Source organism: Mustela putorius, unplaced genomic scaffold (assembly GCF_011764305.1).
Source record: "Mustela putorius furo isolate JIRA1106 unplaced genomic scaffold, ASM1176430v1.1 tig00000198_pilon_pilon_pilon, whole genome shotgun sequence".
NCBI lineage: Eukaryota > Metazoa > Chordata > Mammalia > Carnivora > Mustelidae > Mustela > Mustela putorius.
This window is the reverse complement of record NW_025421311.1, coordinates 7,538,426-7,565,747: the sequence shown is the minus strand read 5'-3', so window position 1 is coordinate 7,565,747 and position 27,322 is coordinate 7,538,426. Positions and strand designations below refer to the sequence as shown.

Below are 27,322 nucleotides of genomic sequence, written 5' to 3'. Positions count from 1 at the left end.
CAGAATACGAAAAGATGAGTTATTTTAACCACCCACATATCTTGATTATGCACAAACTTTAGCTCATTTTTTATCATAAGGTGATACTTGTGCCTGGGTATGAGGTAAAATTTTACCAATTTTAGGTATGAAGAAAGATAACCAAATTGAGATTATAAAAATGGAATGCTGACTTCCTATATGTGTTATTAAATTAATTAGTGAATTAACCGGTCGAATTTGAAGTAGAAAAACAGGCTAGCTTACTGTGGAAATGACCATTTCACCCATTAAGATTAAATACCATTTCAATAGACATTTTAAGCAAGTCTTTCATAATACGCAGAAATTGAATGAGTATTCAGTCATTAACTTATTTATTAATTTTTAAATGGCATTTTAACCAGGAGCAGTTTTTATGTTCAAAGGAATCCTGTGATTATTTTCCTCTAATCTGTAATCCTTTTATATAAAGTGAAATCTTTATCCCCTTTACTTAAAATGAGAGAATACCTGGTATTTCTATGAATGATGTGCTAATTTAACATAAAATCTGTATGAAGGCATGGCGGGTTTTTTTTCAGTGCCAAAAATAAATTACAGAACCAAATCCCAATCAGTGAAACTTCCAGAGTACTGTGGTCACTCTCTTAGTACTCAGCATGTTCTCAGACTCCGGCAGTTCCCCCACCTGTCCCTAGAAGATACATTAGGCATGGGTTGATCAGGAAATGTAAATTACTTTTAATAGAAGCCTAATCAAAATGTAATTAGGAAGATACTCTTCTTCCAAATAAATAATAATTTTCAGTGCCTATATAAATGACTTCTGGATTATTTGCATTAATTTATCTTTGCCTTAGTGTGGGAAAAAGATAATGGTAATATTTTTACAGTTTGACCTTGATTATCTAGAAAACTCAGGAGTAAGTATTTTTGGGGGGAGGCAGAGAGAGGAGGCAGAATTATTAGTACAACTGTATATATGGATATATTATACATATAAAAATAGCTTTATTATCTACTTTTGAAAAACAGTTTTAGGTGTAATTTCTTATTGGAAGCTTCTAGGATAGAGGTGTCTTAGGCTTTTCAATTATAATATATAATATATAGTTTATAATCTGATATAAGTAACTGATATAAATATCAGAGAATCTTCAGCCCAAGATCAGGTCAGTAGTGGCCTGTAGTGGTCAGTAGTGGCCTACTTAGTCCTAAGCTTGTGAGAATCTGTAATAGTATACATGTAGATACTTAGTTTGTGTTTGGAAGTTTGGAATTTTGTGGAGCATTTGAGTTTATCTCAGCAATTTAGTGGGGAGCATTTGAGTTTATCTCAGCAATTTAGTGGGCAATGGCCAGAGATGGTAGGCATCATGTAATGCACAGGTTATCGTGCAAATCATAGAATTGTGGGGTACCTCTGTGGCTTTGAGGGTCCCATGCATGGCATGTTTGTGAAGGGAGCTGAACAACTTTATACTTATCTCTGCCTATAACTTAACTTTATTTTACATAAAAAGACAAGGTATGCTTTTGTTTTAATAAACACTAAATTTTCCAGAAATGCCACTACCTCACGTATCAAAAGATAATTGTACTTTATAATATTTGGGACCATTTCAAAAAATCATTTGACTTCATTTTCCTGTACTTGTGTGTTATGGTATCTTACCATCTGACTTTTCTTAAATTTAAATATATGAACTGTACATAGTATAAGCATCTGAGCACTTCATTGTCTTTTAGTACAGTCCTGCAAGAGCATGTACCTATTGAAATACATAATTTATTATTAATTACTATTATTCTATTTTCCTTTTGTATTACTGTTAGGGCATTACATTGATACTTTTGAAATTCTGTTAAATATCTGCGAATTTCATTTCATGATAGAAAAGGAGGAATGGAAATGAATACATACACATAGATGTTGGTATCACATTAGGAAACTGGGTCTAATAAGGTTGAGAAGGAAGAGGCAGATGAAATACCGGGTCATATACACTGACAACACTTAAAACCCACCTTACTGGAATTGTTGTGAGTTAGAGAACCAGTGCGCTAATACACAGCCATGTCCTTCCCCATTCTGGCCTTCCCATCACCTCTGCAATAATTAGGGCTTACTTTAGAGTCAGTTCCCCAAAATTCTGCCTCAGAAATAATGGAATATGGTGGACTTGTATAAAGATAACCACAGGAAAAAAGCTATTTAAGTTGAAGTTGTATATGTTTTAGTCTTCAATTTATTTCTTATGAGCCTCTCCAGGTCAATAAAGTGAGTGAATAGCGCAGGGGAATAGGGTCTTCATCTGTTGTACGGAAATAGTGCTTTTACTCTGTGCAACATTGGGCAGTCAGTGTGTACAAAAAGAAAGCTGTTGGGTATTGAATGTGTACAGGTTTTTGTAGGTAATATAATCTCTGGATTGGAAGGAACTATAAAGGTCTTCTAGTTTGGTGGTTTCCAAAACTTTCTAGTTAGTGTTCTACAGTGGGATCCAGACAGCTGCAAAATTGTCACAAACTCCTCATGGTTGTTTCCAATATACCCTTGGTGGAGAACCACTATGGCAAGCTACAAAAGAATCCCTTTTTTAAAGATTTTATTTATCAGAGAGAGGGGGGGGGAGAGAGCGAGCACAGGCAGACAGAATGGCAGGCAGAGGCAGAGGGAGAAGCAGGCTCCCTGCCGAGCAAAGAGCCCGATGTGGGACTCCATCCCAGGACGCTGGGATCATGACCTGAGCCGAAGGCAGTTGCTTAACCAACTGAGCCACGCAGGCGTCCCAAAAGAATCCCTTTTTTAAAAGAGTGGTTTTAGGGAAAGCTGGGTGGCTTGGTCAGTTAAGTGTCCGACTCTTGATTTCAACTCAGGGTTGTGAGATCCAGCCCCATGTTGGGCTCCATGCTCTGCACCGAGTCTGCGTGAGATCCTGTCTCTTCTTCTGCACCTCCCCACCCCTGTACATATGTGCTTACTCTCTCTCTTTCTTTCAAATAAATAAATTAAATAATCTTTAAAAAAAATTTTGCTTACTATCAGTTGCACCCAGGAAACATGAAAACCTTTTACTAAAGGCCAAGCTGATAGCATACTTGCTTCAATTAGAACTTTATACAATAAGATCTAGTACCTAAAAAGAATAAAGAATCTTTATTATTTCTTTACATGTAATATCATGGGAACTAAACTGTAAAAGAAATAGAGTACTGTAGCACTTCATATTTCTTGAATTAAATACACAGTCACCCTTACTGAATTTTGGCATTGTGACAGAATTTTACTGTTTCTACTGTGGTTTCCCAGTAATGTGTTGCTTAGTAATTAATGACAGTAAAAGTTTTGTCCAAAGTTTAGCAAACATCTGCAGGGGATTTATAAGAATCATTTCATTTAATAGCTGTTGCACCTCAATTTTTATTGAATTTAATGAATAAGAATTGTATTTATTTATTTATTTATTATTTATTTATTTTAATAAGATAGTATCTTTATTTATTTTTGTATTTAAAATTTTTTTGGCTTTATTTTATTTTTTCAGTGTTCCAATATTCATTGTTCATGCATCATACCTAGTGCTCTGTGCAATATGTGCCCTCCTTAATACCCACCGCCAGCTAGTTTTAAAAGAGAGGGAACACTTAGGTTAATTGGCGAGTTAACTATGTTGAAGTTTTATTTCCTGTGTTCTTGGATCAGCCTTTATAGTACATAAGAAGGGGTGGTTTATAGATCTTTAGCTTTTCTTTTTTGTATGTGGATATCATTCAGATCAGCTAGAGGAGATTTCTCTAAGTAATTATGTTAGTAAGTGTCATAGTGGTTCTCCCACGTGGCTGCATTCAGCTGTTTTTACTCTCAACTTAGCAGCATTCAGTTCTGTATTTGAGAACAGCCTCACTTCATGTAGCGTCCTCATGGGGACATTCTGGGCACCTAATTAGAGGACTTAAGTTTCCTTAAATGTAAACTGAGACTGTATAGAACTTACTTTCTCATGAAACCCTTCTACCTCTAGTTCTATGGCTGTATAGTAAAGATTTGTGAAATTCAGTCAGAAGACTTCCTTATGCGTACTCTGAATTCTAGTCATTCTTACTACTTGCAGTGCCCTTGGCATATTGTGCTCTCACATTGGCTCAGGTGTCACTTCCTTCAGGCGTGCCTCTAACCCATTAGAGATAACATTCACACTTCTGGAGCTTTTCATCCTAAGCATTCCTGCCCCTGCTTTGGCATCACCATCTATGTCATGCTCCCTTGAAAGTCACTGACATTTAAAATGGGACATTCTGCCCTTTCTGTCCCATGCAGGGACATACCTGCCATTTTGTACATAACTTGTGTTCAATTATTATTTGTTGGCTGAATTGGTGAGTGAGTAGTGACTCCATTTCCAAACCAGAACAGAACTTAGTAAGTTTGCACAGTTTAGTAGTTTCTTAAATTTCTGCCTTTCCTGCCCTCCCGTAGGTAGTCAACACATGAGAGACTTTCCTTGTTCGTCAGTATTATTCGTGAAATTCTAGCTAGGAAGAAAGGCAGATTGTTTTTGACAAAGTGACTCTGAGTTATTGTTAGGAAGTTTTCTCATGCAGCAAAATACCCCACAAACTCATGTATCTGATCTAGAAGTACCACATTTATTGGCATTCTCGTGGTATTTCTTCATTGTTTACTCAGGGAGAGTTCAAGTCATACAGATTCAAGTCACACAGAGTTTCAAGTCATACAGAGTTTCCCTCCAGAAGTTCGCTTGTTTTGATAGGTACCACCCTGTAGAAGTTACGCAAAAATGTACCCACTTTTGTTTTTAGTTACAATCTGTTAACACTTTTCAGTTGATATTCACCTATTTCCATCCCCACATCCGAATTAATTTACTGTGTATGTGCTGTTTGCAAGACTTCGTGTTAGGGACTTTACATAGGTTCCCTTTTCAGTCTCTGCTCCCTGCTGCTGAGAGGACAGGCAGGGCAGCACTGTGATGCCATAGGAAGGGCTGGGGCTTTAGCTGCATTCCCATGCCAGCTGTCCATCCTGACTTTCGGTGTGACCTTGGAAAAATCACTTATTCTCTGAGTGTCAGTGTTTTCCTCTGTAAAGTATAAATCTAATGCTTTCATCACAAAATATGAAGTGTGAAAATTCTTAGAAAATTGACTTGATTATTATTAGTTGCCTCTTTCCTTCCCTTAGATGTATTTCATTTTCAAGCTTTAAACCTCCTGACTCATCCAGCAAAGTCAAATTTGTTAGTGAAAAATCCCACTTCATCATTATAGCATTGTATAACCAGAAGTAACTCATTGAGCCTGGATCCTTATGTGGTGGAAATTGAGTCAAACATTTGCCCTAGGTCAACAGTTGATTATAGACTTAAGAGACGGGATTGGAAGTGGCAGGTCTCTGGTTTTGATGGTATTTTCTTTGCATCAGTCAAACAAAGGGCTATGATATAGCGTCTAAGAGCATGGATTCTTGAGCCAGATTGCCAGGTGTGACTCCTGATACTGGTCCTTACTAGCTTTATGATGTTGGGTAAGTTTTTAAACCAGGGATAATAACCTATCTTATAAGATTGTAAAGAAAACTAAATGGGTCTTACATATGTAAATTCCTTAATGTAATCACCAGCCTGTAATCAGTGCTGTATGTCTGAAGGTTATTGTTAGTAGTAGTAGTAGTACTAGCAGTAGCAGTAGTAACAACAGAAGTAGAAGTATACAGAATGCTCATAGAAAAACTCCCTGAGCACCACAGCAGATTAGAAATAAAAAGGGGGAAAAGATGCAGTCTAGAAGCTAACTGGTCTCTAATACTAAATTCATTTTACAAGACAATTATATTTCTGGATCTGGCCTGATGCAGGATTAACTCAGAACATTTGGTATTTATTCTTGGTAGACCCTGACAACTCTTGAGGTCTCCCTAAGCAGAAGTTCAAAGTATGCCTAGAATGATTCTGGGAAATAAGGTCCTAAGACAAGGAGAATTGACATGGTTTGCTTGGCCCCTCCAGATGAAGGGTCTTGAGGAGAGTCATATGTGCCGAACTATGAATCAAGATGAGACGTATGCAGAACTGGCCAGTCTGGGATAGGGATGCTAGGATGAGCGAGCCACATCAGAAGGTGCTGGAGAACTAGGACAGCAGCTGTTTGTTGGCTGGCTTCTGCTTCCTTTTGGTCAGTTCATTCCTGTTGTGCATGACTACACACACATACACACACACACACACACACACACATGCACACTAACATTACCTTATCTAGGATATCCCCCATTGTGTTCTACAAATTTCTCATTACCCCATTTCCTTTTTTTCTCTGTTATGTTAGCATTATAACTTTAATACTTATCTAAAGTAGATGATAACACATCATCCTTTCATATGCAAGGAGTACATTTGTACTCTGGAGTGGTTTACTAAGGAGTGTGGCCAAGTCTACTTTCATCGCAGAATGAAAAACTACCTCCACTTGTGATTGTTCAGTGTGAACTTTCCAGATGTGGTAACTGGAATGAATTGAATGGCCTCATAAAGGCCATTCTCATACTGAAAACCCTAGGATAGTTGTGGTGACAGTTAAATATAATTTACCAGAAAGGTGAGTTACTAGACTTTCTTTTGGAACTCTGTATACCTTCCCTATCTAGATACAGTTTCTTGGTACAAGACTTTGAAATAAGATATTGAATTTTAGAGGAACTTTTTAAAAATCCTTAATACCTTTTCAAAATCACAAATAAACTACATAGACACATTATCTTAGAAGAAAACCTGTGCCGGATACTCATCATTGTGCTGCCTTGCACTCTGTGCCAGCTGGCTCTGCAGGAGGCCTCTTCTTAGAGTTTGGGACATGCATCCATTGGTTTTCATTGAAAGACACATAGATAATTCAAGGTGTGTGATCAGAAGAACACCAAGTAGGATTTAGATACTTGAAGATTGCCAGCGGCCTGCAGGATCCCTCTTTCCTTGTGAGGAACATTTCCCAAAGTTGTAAGATTTGGTTGTAAAGGAAAGAGACAGCTATTGCTCTATAAAGTGGCAAAGTTGGCAAATTTTTACCAAAATGGAACTCATTGCTTTATTAAAAGAAAAAGACTTTCCAGACCCACAGATCACCTTATTCTTTTCAAACTACTTTTCATCTTCTTTCAAAAATAACCAAATACATCTGTTCCTGGTGTGTTGTGCTGTTTTTCTATGGCATGATGCTGGGAGGGCATCATCAGAAGATTATATTAAGTGTCTCCACATTCTAGTGCAATTTGAGAGTCAAATTAATTTATTTTTGCCCTTGCAGAACAGTGCATCCATTTAATTTCTTCTTCCTAACTATAGCTTAATTTGCTCACTGCAGTTATGATTTAATTTTATCTTTCATATGGGCACCAGGAAAGCACTGACTGCCTCATTAGTGATATTTACTCCCCATTCACACCCCTCTCATGGGGCTGGCGACTGTCCTGAGACATTCTTACTCTACTGGACTATGTCTTCCCTTCCCCTGTGCAGTTTGAAAGCTAGGATTCCTCAGAGGAGCTTTAAAGTTCCATTACTGACTTTCCTTCAGAACCCTGAAAAAAGGAGTTGGAGGGAGGTGGAAGAATAATTGTCACTACTATCAAGAAGCTTCATAGAATGGTGGTTAAGAAAGTGTGGACCTTGCAGCCATCCTACCTGGGTAGAACCTGGCCCTGCTTCTTACCAAGAGAAAGAACTTTGGACAAGTTCCTTAACCTCTTAAGGCCTCGCTTTCCTCATCTATAAAACGAGGATGACCTCATAGGGGATTCAGAGAGTTGATACTATAATGCATCTGGCACACTGTAAGTATTATGTAAGTTTTCTTTATTAAATAAAACTGTTGAAAATACATAAATCCTTGCTCCACCCTGTCACATGGTGTATAATTTCTTAGTGTTCCATGTTTAGGACTTGTTTTCTCAACTTGTCTATCTGCTTTGTGAGTGAAGGGACCACGTCTTCGTTCTTCACATCTGGGTATGGAAGAGAGACTCTGTAATATTCGCTGAGCTGAATGAGTAAGTCCTTCCTCTTCCAGCTAAGTAGGACAGCTCTCAGTTGAAATGGAAAGAAGGGTAAGAGTCCACTACTGCCTGAGAAAGTAACACAGCCAGCATCAGAAAACCACAGAAAGAAGTATCACTTCTGGAGTGACTGGCTGTTTAATAGATGCGATGTAATGCTTGCATCTGTGCTATGAGTCACTGCCATTAGTTCTCTGATGTGTAGCTCCTGGTGTATTGAGAAGACACAGAGAATGGGGTCTTATTCCTCCTCAATCACTGCATGACCTCGGTAGAGTCACTTAACCTTTCTGCAACAAGGACTGTTTGCTCATCTGTCAGTGGTAGGAAGGAGGGGAGAGTGAGGTTGACTAAATCATTTATGTACTTCTTCCACCAGCCCTCAACTTCACAGTTTTGTTTCTTTATACTAATTGTAGCTTCATCACATAGAGAACAGAAAATGGTATGACTGTTCCTTGCAAACCTTTTTATCACAACTCTTGCATCCCCAGGAGTATGTCTGTGGTGCTGCTAAGAACTATGTATCCTCGCTGTCCTCCTTCATTTCAAAGGTCAAGCATTCACTTGTGTGGGATTTTGGTCTGTTTATTGTTATAATGTCATTTTGGTAGCTGGTCTCCATAATGACCGCAGGGATTCCCACCTCCTGGTGTTCACACTCTTGTCTAGTCCCCTCCCACTCTGATCAGAAGTGATCTGTATAACAAGCACAATATTGCAAAAATGATGGTGTATCACTTTTAAGATTAAGGCCAAGCTTCTGTCTTGTTATCATACTCTCTCTGTCTCTCTGATCTCTTGTTCGGTGGGAAACCATGTTCTGAACAGTCCTATGGAGAGGCCGATAGGGGAGGAACTGAAGCCTCCAGCTACAGCTGTATGAGTGAGCTTGGAATCAGATTTTCCAGCCCCAGTCAAGTTTTCAGAGATCACAGCCCCAACCGGACTCAGCCTCAGAAGCAATCTCAGCCAGACCCAGGCAGCTAAGCCACTCCCTGGTTCCTGACCAGTAGAGAATGAGTGAGCTGATAAATGCTTGTTTTAAGCTGCTATGTTTGGGGTAGTTTGTAAGGCATCAATAGATAACGAGTAGTCATCTTCACTTTATTAAACTAGCTTTCTAGAATGTTTCTCCCATGTACCTTTTATGTATTCTTATAGGTAGAGGTGGAAAGATGGAAATACATACAGTTGCCATTTATAAATGAAAATGGTCACTTTCCAGATCATGTAATTTGTTGGAAAGGGGGCCAGATGAAATTCTTTCTTTCTTTAAACAGCTTTATTGAGATACAGTTTATATCATACAATTCATCCATTTAAAGTATACAGTTCGGGGCCCCTGGGTGGCCCAGTGGCTTAAGCCTCTGCCTTCGGCTCAGGTCATGGTCTCAGGGTCCTGGGATCGAGCCCCTCACCAGGCTCTCTGCTCAGCGGGGATCCTGCTTCCTTCTCCCTCTCTCTGCCTGCCTCTCTGTCTGCTTGTGATCTCTCTCTCTATCAAATAAATAAAATCTTTAAAAAATTATTTAAAGTATACAATCCGGTTCTTTTTAATATAGTCACAGAATTGTGCAAGTATTACCACAGTCGTCTTCTTTTAAGATTTTATTTATTTTATTTAATTTATAACATAAAATATATATTATAAATATAAAATATTTTATATAATTAATTTTACTTATTTGTTTATTTATTTAAGATTTTATTTATTTATTAGAGAGCATGGGTACAAGTGATAGGAGGAGCAGAGGGAGAGGGAGAGAGGGTCTGAAGCAGACTTCCTGCTGACAGGGAGCCTAACACGACACAGGGCTCCACCCCGGGACTGCAAGATCATGACCTGAGCCGAAACCAAGAGTCGGACATTTAACTAACTGAAGCCATGGAGGCACCCCCATTACCATAGACTTAGAGTGTTCTCATCCCTCCTAGAAGAAACGCCATAGCCATTAGCTGTCCTTCCTCTTTATCTCCCATGTCCCTTCTTCCCTGTCTACAGTTCTGAGCAGCCACTCATCTCTTTTCATTTCCTATAGCTTCGCCTCTTCTAGACATTTCATTATAAATGCAGTCATGCTCTGTGTGGTCTTTTTTGGCTGGCTTCTTCCAGTTAGCGTGATGTGTTCAAGGTTCTTCCGTGTTGTACCTTATACTCATACTTCATTACTTTCAGTTGTGAAATACAATGTCATTAGGTGGTAAGTACACCACATTTTGTTTATTTGCTGATCAGTTCATGGATGTTTGGATAATTTCCACTTTTTAGCTATTACAAATAATGCTGCTGTGAAAATTCACATACAGGTTTTGTGTGAACATGTGTTTCATTGCTCTTGGAGATATACCTAGGGTGGAATTGTTGGGTCGTGTGATAATTCTATGTTTAGCTCTTTAAGAAGCTGCCAAACTGTTTTCCAGCACAGCTGCACCATCGTACACTCCCGCCAGCAACATGTAAGGGCTCTGCTTTTTCCACGCCCTTAACAACCCTCGTTATTTTTTGGCTTTTTGACTATAGCTGCCTCAGCCAGCATGAAGAGGCGCCTCTTCTGCTTCTCATTTCGTTATGCCATTGATCATCTTTTCATGTGTTTACCTGCCAGTTGTATCTTTTGGGGGAAAGGTTCTATTTAAAACTTAGAGCATTTTTAATTGGGTTATTTGTCTTATTATTAATGAGTTGAAAGAGTTGTTTATGTGTGGCCAAACAGTATTCTTAACATTATGTGCGTATATACACAAGGCAAAGCACAGGATTGTGGCACTAATTTGAGGCTTGTGAGGTCCCCAAACCACTTGAGCTTCAAACATCTGGATAATTGAAGACCAACCAAGCTTCAGTTGTCCACTTCATTTTGCATTTATGTATCTTTGATTTTGGTTGCTTTTTTTTCTCCTTCATTGAAACTAACCCTTCTGTTTTGGGGGAAAAAATAATTTCTATAAGCATGGTCCTTTAGCAGATTTCTGTGATACATACTCTATAAATTAAGATATTTAATAATCTTAAACTTTTTGATAACCATGGCTTTCTGGAGTATCTATTTTCTTGTTTGTTCTTTAAATACATAGTTGTTAGAGAGTTAAATATGTGCATTTTTCTCACAAAAAATACAGGGGCAAAATGAAATTTTAGTCGTATTCATGGGTATCTTTCTTGATACCTTTTTCTGTCACTTGGCTTCAAAGTTTATGTACATAATTTTATGATCAAATCACCATCATGTATGATGCTGTGCACGGTAGGAATATTCTTTACTGTATTTATAGATCATGTATGTACATATATTAAAAATAAATAACATTCGATGGATTTACTTAAACTTATAACATGAAGAATGGAGTTAAAGAATAAATATGCTAAGCTTTTGGAAGTTGTAACAGTATATATTTTTATTTCTGACATTTCAGCTTTTTCCTACAAAAATGTTGTCATTTATTTATTCAAAGACTGCCCACCATGAGGGAGACACTCTTACTAGATAAAGAGTTTTTCTATACTAGCCTTCAGGGAGCTCACAAACAAGTAGTTAAGAAAAAAATGTCAGAAATAAATTACTTTAATAGACTACAAGTGCTATAATGGAGGTAGAAATAAAACAACAAAGCGAATGCCTTAGGCCTTGAGGGAGAGTGTCGATGCTGGGGTTTGATGGATTAGTAGGAGTTTCTTAGCAGAGGGAACAGGTGACACAGTGCACTATTCTAATGTTCAAAGTTCAAAGGAAGGAGTGACAGGTGATGAGGATAGCAAAACAAAGACCAGACTGAAAATCGCCTTCGTCAGCCTCAGGACTTTGGATTTCTGGATAGTAGAGCTATAATCTAAGAAAATCAGAGTTAATGATGTGATGTAATTTTTGTTTTTGAAAAGACAGCTCTATCAAAGAATTGACTGGAAGAGAGATAGTCAAGGCAGGTAGGCTATTTAGGAGACAGTTGAAAAAAATTCAGGCACATGTTAATGAAGAGCTTGCATGGTGAAGGGGAAAAATTTAGAGGGAGAATTAGATGTGGATATAAGAGAAGAAATTAAGAATGAAGTTTCTAGCTTTTGAAGACTGGATAAATGTGGTGACATTAACAGATTGGCCCATTGAGCAAATTTTCAACATGGAGAATTTTAATGGTATAGGACAAAGTGTTAGTATTAGCCATACTAATAAAATACTAATAAAAGCTACAATTTAGAAACAAGATGGGATAGGGAGGGAGACAAACCATAAGAGACTCTGAATCTCACAAAACATACTGAGGGTTTCCGGGGTGGGAGGTGGAGAGGGTGGTTGAGTTATGGACATTGGGGAGGGTATGTGCTATGGTGAGTGCTGTGAAGTGTGTAAGCCTGATGATTCACAGACCTGTACCCCTGGGGCAAATAATACATTGTATGTTAATAAAAATAATTAATTTTAAAAGCTACAATTTAAATTGAATGCTTACCATTTACCAGGTTCCTAGTTAAGTATTTTGTGTGTGTGTGTGTGTGTGTGTGTGTGTGTGTATACACATACATACATATATACACATCTTAATTTTATTTTCTTTTTTCACGTTCCAAGATTCATTGTTTATGTGGAGCACCACACCCAGTGCTCCATGCAATAATGTCCTCCCTAGTACCCACCACCAGGCTCACCCAACACTCTACCCCTCTCCCACCCAAAACCCTCAGTTAATTCTCTGTGATGTTAAATTTTTGACCTTACCCAACATACTATACACTACCTCAGTAAAATCATTTCAGTTTTGAGAATTTCCTATCTCATAAGATAAAGAACATTTCTAGAAGCTAGGTTTATGAAACTTCAGTGTACTCTTATAATCTCTTTGTGGCCATTAGAGTATCTCTGATGTAGTTGTACATGACAGACAAGAGATCATCACTTCAAATGAAAATGATAGAATGGCTCTGAAATGTTTCTGCTACTTTTATCTCCAGCTCAAGCTAAAAATTCCTATAAATTACATTGTTTAATGTAATTATTTACTTAACTCTGGGTATTTTCTAGTATAAAGCAGGGATGTTGAAATGTTGTATATTGCATTTCGTAGTACTTGGGTATATTTTCACTTTTTACTATTTTTAATGTTAACATCTAAGTTTCTAGCCTATGTCAGAGAATATGATTGCATGGTATATGATTTCTAACTTTTCTTTATGACTTGTTGCAAAATCAGATATTTGGAAGTATGACATGTATGTTGAAAAGGATGTTACCAGTTATGTGAGTCATCAGTCCTTCCTAATATTTTGTCCTCTTCTTCTGTCACTCACTAAGAGAGCCAGTGTAGTGTTTTCCACTTCAGTTGTGGACATGTCAGTTTCTTCTTGTTATTCTATTAGTTTGAAACCTATATTGTGAGGTCCATAAAACTCAGAATAGTTCTGTCTTTTATCAAGTGGAAACATCTTTCCTTTGTCCAATTTGTTTTGTTTTGTTTTCGTCTCTGTCTCTTTTGCCTCAGCAGAATGTGTCTGAGATTCTTCCCTGTTCAATACATCAGAAGTTTGCTCCTTTTTATTTCTAAGCAGTATTCCATTTGTGGATATACCACAGTGAGCTTCTTCATCCACCTGTCAATAGACATTTGAGTTGTCAGCACTTTGGGGCTGTTATGAAGGAAACCGCTGTGAATGTTTGCATGCAAGTCTTTTGTTTTCATTCTGTGGGTAAATGCTACAGAGTTAAATTACTGGGTCATATATAAGTGTTTCTGTGTGTGTGTCACACACAGAATACTGTCAGACAGTATTCTAAGGTGTTTGTACTATTTTACATACCCACCAACAATGCAAGAGATCTTCAGTTGTTCCACATCCTGGCCAAAACTTAGTAAATAAATGACAATTTTAAAATGCTTAGCATTCTACTGGGTATATAGTGGTATCTCAGTGTAGTTTTAATTGGCATTTTCCTGAAGACTAAGATATTGGGTATCATCTCATGTAACTATTGCCCATATTCCTTTGTGAAGTGAACTTTTGTGTGTTTCTTTAATTTGTAAACCTAGGGAATTATAAGAGTTCTTTATATATTCCGGATATATAGGTCCTTTGTCAGATGTATATAGTGAAAATATTTCCTCTAAATCCGTCTTGTCTTTTCATTTTCTTTAATACTCCTTTTTGAGGAGCAAAAATTTTTAATTATGATGAAGTCTAATTCAACAAGTTTTTTATAGCTTATATGTCTGTGTCTTCTCTAAGGAATATTTGAATATTTGAAAGTCTCAAAGATAGTATCCTGTTTTCTTCTATGCTAGGCCTATCATAAAGGTGATTTAATTTTTGCATACTATATAAAGTAAAGGTAGAGGTTATTGTTTTTCCTTGCAGATATCCAGTTGCTGCAATACCAATGACTGTAAAGAGTTTCTTTTGCCAATTGGGAAAATAGGACCTGTTTTCCTTCTGGAAGCTTTGTCAAAAACCCGCTCACCATATTTGTATAGGTCTACTTCTGAACTCCATTCTTTTCAATCACTCTGTCTATTCTTGCTAATATCATATCTTCCTTACTGAACTTTCTAATAAGATTTCCATGGTTTTTGTTGATATTGTAACTTTTTATCACGTGATTCATTTGATCATTGCTAATATATAGAAATATAGTTGAGTCTTTGTTTATTGACCTTTAATTTTTGATCTTACTAAATTCACTTATTGTTAGGTTTTTAAAAAAAAAACTCTATTAGCTTTAATGTAGATTTCTCAGAATATTCTATGTACAAATTCATTTCCTTTATGAGTAAAGACAGTTTTACTTCTTCCATTCTGAAATGTTCAATTTTTCTTTTCTTACTTCAATATACTAGCTAGAACTCTAGTATATTGTTTAATAGAAGTGGTGTGAACAGACTTAACATTTTTTGTTCCTCAGTTTAGGCAGGAAAATAGTCTTTCACCACAACATATTAGCTGGCTATAGAGTCTTTTTGTAGATGTCCATTATTAAATTGAGGAATTATCTTTTTAGTTTTTTAATGTTTTTTCAAGTATGGGTGTTGAATTTTGTCAAATACTTCTCTTGCAACTTTGAAATGATTGTATATTGCTGTTGCTTTCTTATTTTTAGTCTTAATATAGTGAATTACAGTGATTTCTTTTTAAATAAACTTATTTTAAAATACATTCAGGTTTGGGGCGCCTCGGTGGCTCAGTGGGTTAAAGCCTCTGCTTCGGCACCGGTCATGATCTCACGGTCCTGGGATCAAGCCCAACATCGGGCTCTCTGCTCATCAGGGAGCCTACTTCCCTTCCTGTCTCTCTGCCTACCTGTCATCTGTCTGTCAAATAAATAAATAAAAATAAAAATAAATGTTAAAAAATAGATTCAGATTTACAGGAAAGTTGCAAGATGTTTACAGAGTTTCTGAGTGCCATCAACCAGTGTACCTTTTTAACATCTTGAAATACCATAATACATTTGTTACCACTAATGAACCAGCATTAATACATTGTTATTGACTGAAGGCTGTACTTACCAGATTTTTACCTAATGTCCTTTTTCTCATCCCAAGTACAATATTAGATTTAGTCATTATATCTTCCTTAAGCTCCTCTAGACTAAGACAGCTCTTCATATTTTTTATGACCTTGACAATTTTGAGGCATTTAGTAGAATGTCTTTCATTTTGGGTTTGTCTGATGTTTTCTTACAGTTAGAACAGGGTTATGTATAGGTTTATAAAGTATTTTTCAGTCCATGTATATTAGGGATAGGGCTGCAGTTTTCCTGTACTGTCTTTATCTGGTCTTGGCACCAGGATAATGGTGGACTCATAAAATGAGCTGGGCAGTGTTCCCTCCTCTTTCCAGAAGGATATATAAGGGAATGCCAGTATTTCCTCCTAAAATGCTTAGCTGAATTCACTAGTAAAGTTATTAAGGGTTTGAGGAGTTTCTTTTCTGAAAAGGTTTTAAATTATGATTCTAATTCTTTAACAGAAATAAAATGTTCCTTCTTGAATTAGTGTTGGTAATTTTTTTATTTCAGAGAATGTGTGCACTTCATCGCAGTTGTCAACTTAATCAACACAGTTATTCATTATATTTTTTATGTTTTTAATATCTGTGGGAACTGTCATTATAGTGATTTCTTTTATTCTTGATAGTAGAAATTTCTGGATTTTTTTTCCCAGATCAGTTTATTTATCTCTTCAAAGAACTAGCTTTTGGTTTTGTCAATTTCATTGATCTTTTTTTGTTTTTTTAAGGATTTATTATAGTATAATTATGGACAGTAAAGTATTCATATTTAAAGTATGCAGTTTGATTAATTTTTATGCATTATGTCCATGAAACCACCACTATAATCAAAATAATGAACATTTTCATAACCTCTATAAGTTTCCTCGTGTGCTTTTGTGATTTTCTTTCCTGCTACCCTACCAGCCTGTTCTCAGGTGATCAGTGATCTGTTTGATGTCACTGTAGGTTAGTTTGCATTTCTGAGAATTTCATATAAATATGCCATGTTACTTTTTATTGCTGAGCAGTATTATACTGTGTGGGTATACCACAATTTGTTTATCCCTTTTACCTACTGGTAGGGTTTTTGACAATTTCAAGATTAAAAATAAAGCTGCTTTGTACATTCATGTACAGCATTTGTGTGTACTTTTACTTCATATGTTTTTATTTTTTGGTAAGTGCCAAGAATTAGAATATCTGGGCTGTATGGTAGATATATTAAGAAACTGCCCAAGTGTTTTCACCATTTCATATTCCTAGTAGCAATATATGAAAGTCACAGTTCCACATCTTCACCAACACAGAGTATGGTCATCTTTTAAAAATTTTAGTCATTCTTGTACCTGTGTTATACCTCTTTGTGGTTTTAATTTGTATTTTCCTGATTACTAATGAAGTTGAGCATCTTTTCTTGGGTTTATTTGGCATCCATATGTCATCTTTGGTAAAGTGTCAGTCCACATCACTTGTTCATTTTGAGGTTTTTTTTTTTTTCTTACTGTTGAATTTTAAGTATTCTTTATAAATTCTGGATCGAAGCTGCCCATCATGGTAGCCAGGAACCACTGGAAATTTAAATTTCAGTTAATTAATTTTATTATGTTCAATTAGCCAACATTTGATACCTCATTAGTTTTTGATATAGTGCTCAACAATTCATTAGTTGTGTATAACACCCAGTGCTCATCACCACATATGTGCTCCTTAATACCCATCACCCATTCCCCTCCCTCAGCCCCCTCCCTTCTGTAACCCTTGGTTTGTTTCCCAGAGTTCAGAGTCTTTCATGGTTTGTCTCCCTCTCTGATTTCTTCCCCCTTCAGTTTTTCCTACCTTCCCTATTGTCCTCTGCCCTATTCCTTATGTTCCACATATGAGTGAAAACATATGATAAATGTCTTTCTGACTGACTTATTTCACTTAGCATAATCCCCTCCAGTTCCATCCACATCAGTGCAAATGGTAGGTATTCATCCTTTCTTATGGCTAAGTAATTTTTCACTGTATATATGAACCACATCTGTATCCATTCATCTGTTGAAAGACAACTCGATTCCTTCCACAGTTTGGCTATCAAGGACATTGCTACTATGAACACTGAGGTGCATGTGCCCCTTCTTTTCACCACATCTGTATCTTTAGAGTCAATACCTAGTAGTGCAATTGCTAGGTCATAGGGTAGCTCTTTTTTAACATCTTAAGGAACTTCCATACTGTTTTCCAGAGTGGCTGTACTAGCTTACATTCGTACCAACAGTGTAAGAGGGTTCTCCTTTCTCCGCATCCTCACCAACACTTGTTGTTTACGGTCTTACTAATTTTAGTCATTCTAACTGGTGTAATGTGGTATTTCAATTTGCTTTTGATTTTCATTTCCCTAGTGATGTTGGAACATTTTTTCATGTGTCTTTTAGTCATTTGTATGTCATCTTTGGAGAAGTGTCCAATCATGTCTTCCACACATTTATCGACTGGATTATTTGTTTTTTGGGGTGTTGAGTTTGAGAAGTTCTTTATAGATCTTGGATATGAGTTCTTTACCCATAATATCATTTGCAAATATCTCCTATTCTGTGGATTGCCTCTTAGTTTTGTTGACTATTCCCTTTGCTGTGCAGAATCTTTTTATCCCAGAAGTTCCTTTTAAATTGAATAAATGCAGTTCCCTAATCACAATAGCTACATTTCAAGTGCTCATTTAGTCACATATGAATAGCAGCTAACTATTAGTGCAGATAGAAAGTATTTCCATAATTTCAGAAAATTCACTTGTCAGTATAGTTCTAAATAGAAGTCCCTTATTGAGCCATGTGTTTTGTGAATATTTTTTCCAGTATATAGCTTACCTTTTCATTACAATTAACAGTGTCTTTCCAAGAGCCAAGTTTTAAATTATTTTTCTTTTATACTTTTGTGCATTCTATATACTATTAAATTTTTTTTCTAGACCCAAGGTCAGCACCTCTTCTTGTGCCTTGTGGTAGAATTTTTATAGTTTCTGGTTTTACATTTAGGGCTCTGGTACATTTTGAGTTAATTTTTGTATATCATATGAGATCAGTGTTGATACTTACACTGCATACAGCTATCCAGTTGTTTCAGCACTGTTTTTGAAAAGATTTTTCTGTCCCTGCTTAATTATCTCTGCACCATTGTCACATTATCATTTGGCTGTACAAGTGTGTGTCCAGTTCTGGACACTATTCTGTTCTTCATGCTAGTATCACGCTTTCTTGATAACTGTGGCTTTAAAATATGTTTTTAAATCAGGTGGTGAGAGTCTTTGTTCTTACTTTTCAAAATCATCTAAGCTTCCTTAGAAATTTTTTAATCAATTTGACAATTTCTGTAAGACTGTTGGTGATAACCACATTTTATTGACATCAATGTGAGTAAAGTTGACATTTTAGCACTATTGAGACTTGCCATGCATGAACACAATATTTCTTCATTTTTATTTCAGTCTGCTTTTATTTCTCTCGACAGTATTTTACAGTTTTCAGTGTCTTATATATATTTTGTCAGATTTAACCCAGGGTAATTGTTTCATGCTAATATAAGTGGTACAGTTTAAACTTTTTAATTTCCAATTGTTCACTGCTAATATATAGAAAAATCACATAACAATTGTATCTGGCAACTTTATTAAATTTACTGTTAGCTCCAATAGCATGTTTTAGTAGAGTCATTAGGACTTTCTGCATTCACAATCACATCATGTTTCACTCAATGCCCCTTATATTAATGAGGTTTCTCCTCTTTGGCCATTGGGAGCATGAACTATTTCTACCCCTGTGTTAGTTCTGCCTGCTTTTTCCTTGGCGGTTATTTCCCTGGCTTCTGGTCACTTCCTCACACATGTATTGGTCATTTGTTAGATGAAAACTTGAGCAGAACCCTCAGGAGGTCTCTGAGGCCCGTCTCTGGATAGCTCTTTCCTCATTGGTTATTCTGCTTTGTGAATTTTAGCTACTCTGGATTCCTTGAATTCTTAACTGTCTCCTCAAGATGAGCTCTTTTTGGCTTCCTCTTCCCTGAACTGTGGAGTACAATCTACTCAGTGTTCTAGAGCAATCTTAGAGCACACCTCATTTGTTTCTCTTCTCTTAGAAGTCACTGTTCTGTGCTTCCGTTGTCCAGTTCTGAAATGGTTGCTTCTTCCTTCTTTCCTCCCTTCCTCTCTCTTTCTTTTTCCTTTTTCTTTCTTTCCTCTACTTTTCTTAGTTGTATAAGTCTTTCTAGCATGGTTGAAAACAGAAATCTCTTAATGACTTTTCCTCTTGTCTTTATTATTTCCTTCCTTTCACTTATTTTATATTTTTTTGTTCTTCTTTTCCAAACTTCTTAAAATGGAAACTTGAATTAGTGTTTTTGAAACTTCCATCTTTAGCATGATATTTTTTCTGAGCACTGTTGTAGCTGCATTTCACAAATTTGGATATGTTGTATTTTCATTCTCCTTTAGTTCAAAGTGTTTTTCGCTTTCCCTGTAATTTTTTCTTATACCCATGGTTATTATATTGTACTATTTAATTTTCAAAAATTTCTGGACTTTCCCAATGTTTCTCTATTATTTATTGCTATTTTAATACTCATGTAATTAGAAAACATACTCCGTATGATTTCTTCAAATTACTAGGATTCTGAATCTGTAGGACAATCAGGGTAGAACTGATATTTTAATAATACTGTCTTCCAACTCAACATGAACAAAATGTATTTTTCATTTTTTAGATCTTCTTTATTAATCTTCAGCAGTGTTTTTTCTTTTTTGGTGTATTCATATTTTACGTATTTTATCATATTTATCCCTAAGTATTTCATATTTATTGCTATTTGTAAACAGTGGTTTTTTTAAGGTGTTTGTTACATGTATGTAGAAATATAGCTGATTGTTGTACATTATACATTGTCTATCCTGCAGCTTTGCTAAATTCACTTATTAGTTTTAGTAGTTTTTTTGTTTGTTCTATTGAACTTTCTACACAGATGATCATGTTGTCTATAAACAAGTACAGTTGTATTTCTTCCTTCCAATCTAGATTCCCTTTATTTCCTTTTTTCCTGATTTCCTGATTTCTCTGTCTGAAGCCTAAATACATTGTGGAAAAGAAGTGGTGATGGTAAACATCTTTGTATTATTCTTGATGTTAGGAGGAAAGAGGAAATTTCATTTTATTACTAGACTGCTGACTTTTATCATGAATATTGAATTTTGTCATGTTTTTTCACCGTCAATTGAAAAAACCATAAGATTTTTAATTTTTAATCTGTTAATATGTGAATTACTTTGATTGATTTTTGAATGTTAAAGCAACACTACATTCTTGAGATCAACCCCACTCGGTCATGATATAACATTCTTTTTCATGTATTGTTGAATTCAATTTGCCAAAGAGTATTTTTAGAATTTTGGCATCTGTGTTCATGAGGGATACTGGTCTGTAGTTTTCTTTTCTTATAATGTCTTTGTCTAGCTCTGGTAATCAGGTTAATGCTAGCTTCTATGAATGAGTTGGTGTTTCTTCCCTTTAGTTTTATGGAACAGTTTATGGAAGGTTAGTCTTTCTTTCTTTCTTTTTTCCTTCCTTCTTTCTTTCCTTTCTTCCCTTCCTTCCTTCCTTCTTTCCTTCCTGTTTTAGAATTCACCTGTGATAACTCTATGGGCATTGAGTTTTATTTTGTGGGAAGGCTTTAACTATATACTCAATGTCCCTAATATGACTATTTAGGTTATTTGTTTCTTTTTTAGTAAACTGTGATAGATTACATAGGTTAAGGATAGATTACATAGGCTAAGGATTTTTTCCATTTCACCTATATTGTCAAATTTATAGCCATATAATTCTTCATAATACTTCCTTATTGTCCTGTTAACATCTGTAGAATTTGTAGTCATATTTTGTCTCAAATTTTTGATACTAGTAATTCTAGTATTATTATATAATAGTAACGTTAGTGTCTTTTATCTTTTATGTTTGGTCAGTCTACCAGAGGTTTAACAGTTTTTTAAAATATTTTATTTTACTTATTTATTTGAGAGAGAGAGAGCATGAGCGGCTGGAGGGGCAGAGGAAAGAGAAGCAGACTCTCCACTGAGCAGGGAGCCCACTCAGGGCTAGATCCCAGAACCTAGAGTTTATGACCTGAGCAGAAGACAGACGCTCAACCGACTGAGCCATTCAGGAGTCCCAAGTTTAACAATTTTTATCAGTATTCTCAAAGAACCATTTTTTATTTCATTAACTTTGTCTATTTTCTATTTCCCATGTCAGTGATTTCCTCTTTGATCTTGAGTATTCGTTTCTTCTTTTTTAGGGTTTAATTTGCTATTAAGTTTCTTAAGATAGAAGTTGAAATAGTTGTTCTAAGATCTTTCTTCTCTTCTAACATAAGCATTGAACAGCAAAAATTCCTCCCTAAGTGCTACTTCAGTGGCATCCACAAATTCTGGTATGTAGTGTTTTCCTTTTCTGTTGAAAACACTTTCTAATTTTCTTTTTAATTTCCTCTTTGATAAATGGGTTGTTTAAAAGTGTAGTTTTCAGTATGATAAGATCTTCTAGGTATATTTTGTGTATTTCCTGCCTCAGACCTGGAATCAGGTATTTCTTCAAGACTAGAATCTGGGCAGTTGGGGCATTCATTGCTTCTATGTTGGTCATCATTTTTAGGTTTTTTCAGTGAATATCCTAAGAAGACTGTGACTTCTTTAGAGACAAAATATGTCATAACTGAATATAAATTGATTTCCAACTCAGATTTGAGACTACAGGTATTTTACTTAACATAGTCTATGTTAATATTTATGTTTCCTTTCTTTCATGCTGGGAATGTCATTCCCAATGACTCTGGGAATATAGGAAGTAGAATACCAAATAATTACTCCTATTATCTTGAAATATATACATAATAACACTTTCAGAATAACATTATCAACATTACTACCACAAATGATTACTGAAAATAGTTTGATTTTTTTTAAGCAATTATCCTTATCTTTATGGCATATCCCAGCAGTGATAGTTAGTTATATTACTGTTTTTTTATAAAATCACTTGGAATAGTTTTTCTCTAGGTGGTTATTTTGGCTAATTTGTTTTAATTTTATTTTTTCTGATTTCATAAAATTCTATTGTGTGAATAAAATTATAAAATTTTCTCCACATCCTTTCCAACACCTTTCTTGTCTTTTTGATGATAGGTGTTCTAACATATATGAGGAGATACCTCACTGTGGTTTTGATTTGCATTTTCCTGATGATTAGTCATGTTGAGTGTTTCATGTACCTGTTGGCCATTTGCATTTCTTCTTTGGAGAAATGTCTATTCAGGTCTCTCATTGTTATTATAATAAGAAATGTTTATTTGGCCTTTATCCCATTTCTGGGGCAGAGCTTCTAAAACCCTTGGAATTTCCTGAGTGAGGAGGGCACTAAAGTTGTCTCTTGTTATGTTAATGACAGTACTTCTAGAAGAAGGGACCAACTTAGCTGGTTAGAGGGCTGAAACTTTCAGTCCTACCCCACTGACCTCCATGGGAGTGGAGAGGATTTGGAAGTTAAATCAATAGCCAGTGGCCAATGACTTAATCCATTATGCTTATGTAATGAAGACTTCATAAAACCCCAAAAGGACAAGGGTTGGAGAGCTTCCAGGTTGGTGGACATGTGGAGATTCGGGGAGTTGTGAACTAGGAAAGGGCATGGAAGCGTCTCATTCTTTTCCCATACCTTCTTGCCCTGTGCATCTCTTTGTTGTTCCTGAGTTATATCTTTTTTATAGTAAATTAGGAATCTAGTGACTAAATGGGTTTCCTGAGGTATGTGAGCCACTCTAGCAAATTAATGGAACTCAAGGAGGTCTAGGAACCTCCAGTCTATAACCTGTTAGTCAGAAGCCCAGGTGATATTCATTGCAGCATTATTTACAGTTGTCAAGATACAGAAACAACCTAAGTGTCTATCTGCAGATGAATGGATAAAATGATGTGATATATATAATGGAACATTATTCATCCGTGAGAAAGAAGAAAATCTTGCCCCCTGTGACATCACAGATAGACCTTGAGGGTATTATGCTAAGTGAATGTCAGAGAAAAGAAATAAGTCAGACAAGAAAGGAAAGAAGTCAAATGGAGAAAGACAAATACCATACAATTTCACTTCTATATGGAATCTAAAAAAAAAGTCGAATTCAGAGAATCAGATGGTAGAATGGTAGTTGCCAGGGACTAGGTAGTGGAAAAAATAGCAAGATGTTGTTTAGAGAGTAATCATAGCATGGAGACTATAGTAAATAATAACTGTATTATATACTTGAAATTTGCTAAGAGACGAATTTTAAGTATTGTCATCACACATACACAAATGTAACTATGTGGATTGACAGGTGTGTTAATTAACTTGACTGTGATGATCATTCCACAATGTTTATATCAAGTCGTCATGTTGTACACTTTACATATATATATAATTTTGTCAATTATATTGCAATAAAGCTGGAAAACACTTAAAAATTATAAAATTTTATAAAATATCATTTCATAAATTGTAATTTTATAGTTTTGTATAAAAACTAAATCTGTATAGCTTTATAAAATTTTATAGTGATATAAATATTTACATAGTATATATTGAATCTATTAAAACAAATTATATTCAAATAAGCTGTGTTTCTATTTCTGTCTTCTCAACTTCATTTTTTTTCCCTTTTGCCATTAGTAACTTTGAAAAAACTCAATTTCTTATAAGCAATACAAATATGTATGTATTTCTTCTCTTTCTGAAACAATAGTACACTCTATACTTTCTACCACACTTCGTTTAGATAGCAGTGTATCTGTATGATCACTTTGTACCTGTATATAGAGATATTTTCGTTCCTTTTTAGAGTTCCTGGTAATCTATTGTTTATATGTACCATAAGGCAGTCCCTTACTAATGAATGACCAATTGTTTTTTTTTTCCATTCTTTTACTGTAAAGAAACCAGCAGTGAAAATCTTGAACTTATCAGAAGTGGGATAGCCATATATAATTTTGCTAAATACTGCCACATTTTCCCTTTATAAAAGTTGTGCCATTTCTTTTCACTCTGCTGATGCAGAAGAGTTCCGGTTCTCACCACAGCCTCACTAACAAGAGTATACTGATATAATGTTCAGGGTAGCTTTAATTTAATTATCTACTGGTGTTAAGTAAAACTTACATATTAAAATTATATGTTATACTAAATAAATGTAAATTTTTAAATATTTACTCTGCTATGCAAGCATAATTGGAAATGCATGATATAAAAACAAAACTCACAATTTAGAAATATAAAATATAAAAATGTTTTTTACATAAAAATAAATGCTAAGGTATTGTTTTGACTATAAATTACCTATGTCTGTTTTTTTAAAGCATAATTCTGATGTGTTAATGATGAGAGTGTCACTGAATTTTTCTTAAACTGAGAATTTACACCCAGATAATATTTTCCTATTGGTATTACAGTAAGAAGTAAAATTTTGTTTAACTTGCAAATTAACTGATTTGTTTTAAAGTACTTTTTTCAGTTAACTTCTGTATGTGAATTCCTTGTCTGCCTGCTTCTTTTTCCCCCTGCTATGTTATCCCTCCTGTGTTTTGGATAAGCACATAATTTCTTTATTATATAAAAATGAGCTTATGGTTAAGTTTATGCACCTGGATACTGGAACGGCCTAATTCCTCTTGGATTTAGTAATTGTCTACTTTTTATGAAAAAGAAAATAAGATGAAAACAGGAAAAGAAGACTGAGGAATCAGTACCAAATTTGTATTTTTTAACCACCAGCAAACATTGGACAGATAGGATCAACTTTTCAGTGGAACTACTGGTTCAATAATAGTGCTCTGGTACAATTGTTTTGGAATTGTGCAAACTCCTGAACTGAATCTGTGGTATAGAAATCTGGACTCAGTTCTCATTGGTTTAAATCTTTTTAACCTAGTGAAAATTATAGGTAACTCTGATTTGGAGGGGTATATTCCATAGTTTAACATTTTTAATAGGGAAGAATTGTAAAGATAAAGAAAAGTTTATACAATAGTACAGTGAACACTTACATACCCACCACCTGTATTTTATCTGTAATTGCTGACATTTGTTGTTTCATCTGTCTTCATCTAGTTCTATCTATATATTTTCTGTGAAGTATCTGAAATTAAATTGTAGACATAGTGATTTCAGCAAGATAATTCAGCATAAAACTCTTAAAAATAGAGCATTCCTCTATACAAAAACAAAATCATTATTACACCCAAGAAAATTAAAATTTCCATGATGTCTTCTAATACATGTTTATATTCAAACTGTCCAACATTTTGGACAAAAAAATGCCCTACACTTTTTTTAATAACTACTATTTTTTAAAACAGATTTGTTTGTTATGTCTCTTTATTCTGTTGTAATATAGAACAGTTCCTGAAACATCCTTTTTAATTGGTTTGGTTTTTTTGTTTTTTGGGGGGGTTTTTTTGGAAGATGTACTTACTGGGGCACCTGAGTGGCTCAGTTGGTTAAGTGTCTGCCTTCAGCTCTGGTCATAATCCCAGGGTCATGAGATCAAGTGCCACATCAGGCAGATGTGGGAGCCTGCTTCTCCCTCTCCCTCTGCTGTTCCCACTGCTTAGGCTCTCTGCCAAATTAAAAAAAAAAAAATCTTTAAAAAAAAAAAGATGTGTTTTAGAAAGAGAGCATAGGTGTTAGGGGTAGAGGGAGAAGGAGAGAGAGAATTTCAAGCAGGCTCCCCACTGAGCATGGAACTTAATATGGGGCTCAATCTCAGGACCATGACCTGAGCCAAAAATCAGGAGTTGGCCGCATAACTGACTGATCCACTCAGGTATCCCTAAGTTTTTATTTATTAACTTTTATAAGAGACTAGTCCTAGTCTTGGTTTTATCTGTGGAATAGCTGACTTATTGTTTCTTTGTAACATGTTATTCCAAACTTAGAATTTTCAAACAACAAACATTATTTCACACAGTTTTGGAGCATGAGAAATCTAGAAGCAGTTTAGCTGGGTAGGTCTGGCTCAGAATCCCTCATGAGGTTGTCATCAAGATATCAGTTGGCACTGTGGTCATCTGATGGCTTGACTGATATTGTGGGATCCACTACAAGTAATATTCACTCAGTAGACTATTGCCAAGAAGCCTCATTTTTTTACCGTGTGGGTATGTCCATAGGGTTGCTAACAAAATGGCAGCCAACTTCATCCACAGTGAGCAATCCAAGAAAAAGATACGCACACATACATATACTGTGGGTGCACATACACAGTGACCAAGATGAAATCTAGATTATTTTTATGATGTAATCTTGGAAGTGACAATATGTCATATGATAATATGCCATATTATCTTGGTCATAAGTCCCAACACTAATACAGTGTAGGAGGGATGAAGGAGTATGAATACCAGTAGGCAGCTATCCTGTCATGCTAACTTAGAGGCTGGCCTCTATAGCCTGTGTTCTGAATTTGTCTCGTTTTTTTGTGTGTAGTCATTTAATTTGTTCCTTTATTGCCCCCTTATTTCTTATAAACTGGAAGTTGTTTCTAACTGCTTGATTGTACTCAAGTCATCACTGTGTGCAAGAAGACTGCTTCATATGTATTTCATATTCTTCGCTTCAGGAGGTACATAATTTCAGGTTGTCATATGTGGCCAAGGTGATCTGATATCGTTTATAAAGGTGCAATTAGAAAGTAATCTTTGAGTTGATTGTTTAATAGTTCACCAGATGTCTTGTTCT

At 35.5% G+C, this 27,322-nt stretch overlaps 1 protein-coding gene across 4 annotated transcripts in view; it reads left to right on the top strand.

The window, feature by feature from the left end:
* Positions 1-27,322, top strand: part of ARHGAP20 (Rho GTPase activating protein 20) — a 134,699-nt gene that overhangs the window by 20,079 nt on the left and 87,298 nt on the right. The window lies entirely within an intron of this gene.